Source organism: Magnolia sinica, chromosome 4 (genome assembly GCF_029962835.1).
Source record: "Magnolia sinica isolate HGM2019 chromosome 4, MsV1, whole genome shotgun sequence".
NCBI classification, from domain to species: domain Eukaryota; kingdom Viridiplantae; phylum Streptophyta; class Magnoliopsida; order Magnoliales; family Magnoliaceae; genus Magnolia; species Magnolia sinica.
Window position 1 is genome coordinate 100,125,407 of NC_080576.1, and position 6,986 is coordinate 100,132,392.

Here is a 6,986-nt window from a genome sequence, read left to right on the forward strand (position 1 = left end):
TGTGACTTTTCATCTCCTTCAATTAATTAAAAAATTCAATAGCATTATAGAATTTCAAAAGTTTTTATACTTAAAATGGAATATTCTAGAAATGAAAAAAAGTCACATCTTTACAATGTGAAAAAACATTATAATGAACACCCCTTGAAATATGAAAAGACATTCTTGAAAGATGAGTCTTAATATACAAAAAGTCATTTTTTAGAATATAAAAGGCATTCATTAGAATATAAAAAATATCCTTAGTATGTGAAAGATCTGAACGTGAAATAACATTCATGGAAATCCAAAGATCATATGGGTCACAATGTATATTCTAACATGTCATACACCATGATGCCACTAGATATATAGTCTGGATTGGAAATTTTTAATACTCAAAGAATTGTGCATGAGGGAGATGTAAACCTCCGGATAGACCTAAGAGCAGCAATGGGCTAGCCTAGCGGGCATGGATGACTCAGTCTTAAAGAACTAGGGCTTAGGACCCTAACCTTGGCTCAAGGGCCAAGTCATGCATGGTCTGAATCTAGACGTGATGCCCAGAGCTCAGGCTAATAATGAATACGTCAGCTTGGCCTACTAACTAGTCCAATCATTAAATCGGTTGTTGTTATAAAAGTTTAAATAAACTTGTTAATGGTCACCATTTGACATACATTTACGGTTTAAGATTAATGTTTCAAAGATCTAAAAACATTTATATGTCGGATTAATTATCGATTGAGGACATCTTATAAGTAAATTTCTTAAATTGGACTTGTTACCAACCTTTCATTAATTACCTCCATAGTATAATAATAATAATAATAACTAGAAAACTTGACTTGACAAGATGTTTTGATGGGAAGGGTTGACTAGAAGTCTCAGCTAGACTGACTTTATATTTAATTATTATAAATTGAAATATTAAAATTGTTAATAAATATTTAAAATAGTTATATCTTATATAAGTAATATAAATTGGAATACAAAGCAATACTATTATTGATACCATGTTGAGATTATGTTTTTGAATCAAGCTCCCAATATATTAAATTTTTAATAAAATCTAGCAACTTATAGTGAGACCAAGCTTGGATCGTGCTAATATTTGGTTTTTTACTTTCAACTCATACTCATGCCTTCGGAATGGGTTGGGTGACATATTCCCACCAAACTTTCAATGGTAGGAAGTGGTTGGGGCCAGCTCGATGGGACTCATCGTGATGTATGTGTTTTATCTATACTGTCCATACATTTTAACAGATCATTTTAAGACATTATTCTAAAAGGAAGTAGATCCAAGGTTTAAGTGGGCCACACCATAGGAACCAGTGGTGATAATGACGCCATTGTTGAAACCTTCCTAAGGCTCATCATGATATTTATTTGTCATCCAACTTATTCATAAGATCACATAGACTTGGATGAAGGGAAAACATAAATATCATCTTTATCAAAAACTTCCATGGCTTTTAAGAAGTTTTCAACGCTCAACGCTAAGCATTCAATCTCCACTGTTTCATGTGGTGTGGTTTACTTTAGTTTTGGATCTGCCTCATGTTTCAAGTTTCAATGGATAGTGTGGATAAAACACATACATTACACTGACCCGACAATAGGACGCAATCCCCATCCTCAGTGATAAATGTACCAACCCCACTTTTTGTTGATATATATTGATTTTAATATATTTTAAATTAAAAATATTATATATATATAAGGTTTTGAAAAAACACTTTTTCTAGTGTTTTGGGAATAGTCCCACATTGGAAAAAGAGAAAAAGTATTTTGAGAATATATGAGAATAGTGGAGTATTGTAATATTTACCCACCTAGTCCGAAGAGTATCGGGCTTGCACTGGAACACCTGCTTGGGCTTGTGCACAGACTTGGTATGAGGGCATGGGCATGTGAGGCAGTGTCGCTGTAGAGGCGCTAGTGGCGCACTTCGCACGTCCGCATCGTGTCACTCCTTCGCGACCTTACCCGAGACGAGTGTAAGTCGTGGTGCGACAGAGAGCTAAGGCAGGTGGCTAGCTGGGAATCTAGAGGACTAAATGAGGTCCCTTGAATTATATAGAGGCTCAAAAAGAGTTGTTGCAGGGAGGTTTAACTCCTCATGCAATTAATTGCTGACCATGCAAAAACAGCTGCATACAGTAGCCATTACACCACATGCATAACAGCCAGAAACTGCTAATAACGGCTAGTTTCTCCCAACAACTAGAAAATGGTCATATGGATTAATTTCATGGACTAAAATTGTCAGCCACCGTTGCCTATATAAACAAGGCCTGGACGAGTTTACAATCCATCACAAATACACTTCAACAGAATCATACGAACCAAGTCCTCTCCTACAACCAGAAATTTCAACAAGACAACTGTAAGACCCGTGTCCTAGTCTGTACCATTCTGTTGGCTTCTGCGGTCCTTTCGGTTAAATTTTGGCAACCCTCAACCCGTATCCGACGTTGCGCGCGTTCCTAAACCGGGTCTTGCATACTGAAGTCGGTTCGAACCGAAACTTATACCATTACGACCGCAACGTCGCCGCGGTTCCAACGCCGCGTCTTGCATACTGATTCGGTACCCTGGCAGGGGGATGTGGACCTGTGTTCAGTTCGAGGAAAATGTCGCGCGTTGAAAATCCCAAGAGAATCCATCACATCAATGTCAAGTACACTCCCATCACTCACCATCACTTACACTCATCCCCAAGTACAGCCACCCTCCCCAAAAGTCAACATTTTCTTAAAAGAAGGTACTCACTTACATCACTCATCATCACTTCTCTCCCATTATCTCCCTCTCTCATTTCTCCCAAGCTCCATGGGAGCAACTCACGTCCATGGCTTCCATGGGAGAGAGTAGTGTGGCCCACCTTTCTACCACCCGGTCCCACCATCCTAGCCCATCTCAACCATTGAAATTGTCCATTTGGGACTCTATCATGCATTGGCGGTAGAAGGAAGGAGAGTTCTCGAGGTGGGTGCTTCTCTCTCTCTCTCTTTCTCATTTTTTTTATGTGATGTGTGGCCCACTCAGATGGACCCCACCTTGATGTATGTATTATCCAAACCGTCCAAGTCACATGGACCCTACCTTGTGGTGGTGGAAAATTAAAAAAATAAAAAAAAAAGAGTATCAGATTGATTCAAAGTAGGTGGGCCATGTTCATGTGGAACCCACCTTGATGAGATGTGGGCCACGTCCATGTTGAACCCCACCATGATGCCTGTGTCAGTCCACATCGTCCAACGTCCAAAGACGCTGGACGTGGCTCAACAGAGGGCTTGGGGGTGGCTAGCAGTGAAGCGTGACGTTGGGGTGTACTAAGCTTTGGGTGGGCCGCTCATGCGGGCCCCACCATGATGTATATATATAATCCACGCCGTCTATCCCGTTCCCCAGCTCATTTTAGGCGTTGAGCTGAGAAATGAAGCTAAACCGACTTTCTGATGGCCATAGCATGGAGAATAGTACTTCACCATTGAATTACACCCCGATATTTCTAAATACCAAAACCAATCAAATATTGGGCTTGATGGGTTTGTGTTAAGACATGGGAACCAACGGCTGGGTTGGATTTCCCTAATAAGGGCCCCACATAGGAAAAACTATGAGAAAACCTCCTTTCAAAAAAAATAAATTTATATTGTTTATTAGGCAGCAGCGCCTGCTGCGGCCACTGACACAAACGGACGCAGCTGCGGCTGCGCGTGGACGGGAGAACGGGTAGCGATGGGTACAGCCATGGGCCCACCGTGACGTGTGAGATCATCAAGGCCGTGCATTTGATGGGCCCCTCCTTGCCGTGGAGCATCCCAAAAGAAGTCACCTGTGTGTGGTGCTAAGGTGGCCCACATCACAGGGAACATCGAGGATTAACGTCTGCCATTAAAACCCTCTTGGGTCAGAGAAGTTTTGAATCAAAATGATATTTGTTTTACCTCTTCATCCAGATCCGTGTGACCTTATCAACCGTTGGATGACAAAAAAAAAGGTGATGGTGGGCCCCACTTGAGACCCACCTAGATTGGAAAAAGGGATTGGCTGTTGTACGCCACACACCAGCTACGTTGCTGCTGGAATAAACGTCAGCAAATTCTGTGGGTCCCACTGACGTATGTGTTTCACCATGCTAACCATCTGTTTTGATGGTGGGACCCACCTGCCAACTGACGTAGCAGGTCCTGTGGGTCCCATGTGATGTGTATGTATACCCAAGCCGTCCATTGGGGTGGGCCCCACCATTTTTTTTTTGTGCTGTACAGGCACCGCTGCTGCACATTGGAAACCATAAATATCAGCCTCCTCCAAAGCTGTGGGTCCACACGTGTGGACCCACCTCATGTGTACGTATTCTATGCACGTGGGACCCACCTTTAATATATATATTATTTGTACTATGAGTTTGGGCAGCCTTCTGCCATTATGCAATATATAATATATAATATTATATTATCTAATATTGATTGTACTAATAATACTATATGGTAGGCCACGTACCTGGGACCCACCTGATGAACGATTTGGTTGGCATACTTCACACAGCTCGTTGCTGTGAAGTTGATGTCAGCAAGTTCTGTGGGACCCACCGTAGTGTATGTATTTCATCTGCACCGCCCATTTGGATGGTGCCATTTATGGCCCCACTTGATGGTTGCGTTCCATCCAAACCATCCATCTTTTGGGTGATCCACACCGCCCATCCTATTGGCAAGCTCGTCTTGGGCTTAAGGCTATAAATGAGAAAGATTTATTAGGTGGACCACACCACAGAAAACAGTAGAGAGATGAACGCCTACCATTGAAGCCCTTTTGGACCATGGCAGTCTTGGACTAAATTGATAATTGCTTTTCCTCCCAACCAGGTCTTTGTGACCTTACTAGCAAACTGGATGGGAAATGAACTTGATGGTGGGCCCTGGAATTTTTTTTATAACGGTGAAAATCATTATCTCCACTTCATTTGTGTTTTGGTCCAGATGATCTTTCAATACGAATCATCCCTTTGGAAATGCGCTAGATTGACCTCTAAATGGGTTAAGGACCCATTGGTGTGACCCATTGATGTGGCCCACTTGATGTATATGATGGCCCATTGGTGCGGCCCATTGATGCGGCCCACCTATTGTATTTTTGGCCCATGTGATGGGGCCCATCTATTGTGTATTTATGGCCCATTAGTGAGGCCCATTGTGATGTATATTAGGCCTTTGTGTGAGGCCATGGGCCCACTATACGTTTGGCTCTATGTGGGCCACTCCTTAGGGGCAATGTTGGTTAGATGTCCACGTCAATGGGCAATGATGGTTGAATGTCCACATTGTGACCTTCCCTTAAGCCTTGATAGTCCAATTCTCAACATTCACTTGTGGGTTAACCCTAATCAGTGGGCCCCATTCACCATAGAAGGTTGGCTCTGTGCTACCGGATTTCATATAACCACAGCCAAGGGCCGATCTTTATATTAAGGTTGATCGGTTGTTCACCCTTGGACCCCGCCTTGTTTATGTGCTGATTATTGTGACTGATTTGCCAATTCTGATTATAAATCGATCCAATTGTCGTGACCGATTTGCCGATTCTGATTATCAATCGATCCCGATTGTCGTGACCGATTTACCGATTCTGATTATAAATCGATCCGATTGTCGTGACCGATTTGTCGATTCTGATTAGCGATCGAGGCTGATTATTGTGACCGATTTGCCAATTCTGATTATCGATTGATCCGATTGTCGTGACCGATTTGCCGATTCTGATTAACGATCGAGGCTGATTATTGTGACCGATTTGCCGATTCTGATTATCGATCGATCCGATTGTCGTGACCGATTTGCCGATTCTGATTATCGATCGATCCCGATTGTCGTGACCAATTTACCGATTCTGATTATAAATCGATCCAATTGTCGTGACCGATTTGTCGATTTTGATTAGCGATCGAGGCTGATTATTGTGACTGATTTGCCGATTCTGATTTCCGATTGATCCGATTGTCGTGACCGATTTGCCGATTTTGATTAGCGATCGAGGCTGATTATTGTGACCGATTTGCCGATTCTGATTATCGATCGATTCGATTGTCGTGACCGATTTGCTGATTCTGATTATCGATCGATCCCGATTGTCGTGACCGATTTACCGATTCTGATTATAAATCGATCCGATTGTCGTGACCGATTTTTCGATTCTGATTAGCGATCGAGGCTGATTATTGCGACCGATTTACCGATTCTGATTATCGATCGATCCGATTGTCGTGACCGGTTTGCCGATTCTGATTAGCGATCGAGGCTGATTATTGTGACCGATTTACCGATTCTGATTATCGATCGATCCGATTGTCGTGACCGATTTGCCGATTCTGATTAGCGATCGAGGCTGATTATTGTGACCGATTTACCGATTCTGATTATCAATCGATCCTGATTGTCGAGGTCGATTGTATGGGCCGATTCCGATTGTTGAGGCTGATTCCGAGTGTCGATCTCGATTGTTGAGACCTATATGATGTATATGCGAACCGTAGTTGAGGCCTGCTGTGATGTATTCATGGCCCATGGGCAAGGCCCATTGTGGTGTGTTCGTGGCCTATGGGCAAAGCCATTGTAATATGTATCAGGCCCATGATGTATGACGCATTTGACGTATTCTTGACCCATGTGTAGGGCCCACATGTCATGTATTTGAAGTTCATGAGCAGGGCCCACCTATTGTGTATATGTGGCCCTTGAGTAAGGCCCATGTTGTTGTATATTAGGTCCTTGTGTGAGGCCATGAGTCTACTATATACTAGGCTTTATGTGGGTCATTCCTTGAGGGCAGTACTGGTTAAATGTTCATATTGTCGAGACCGATTGTCGATATCAGTTATTGATACCGATTATGAGTATGTGACAGCATAACATTATAATACATGCCCATACGCATCATCTGCATGCTTGTTATGAGACATGATTGACCATTGCATATGCCATAGGGCAGGTTGT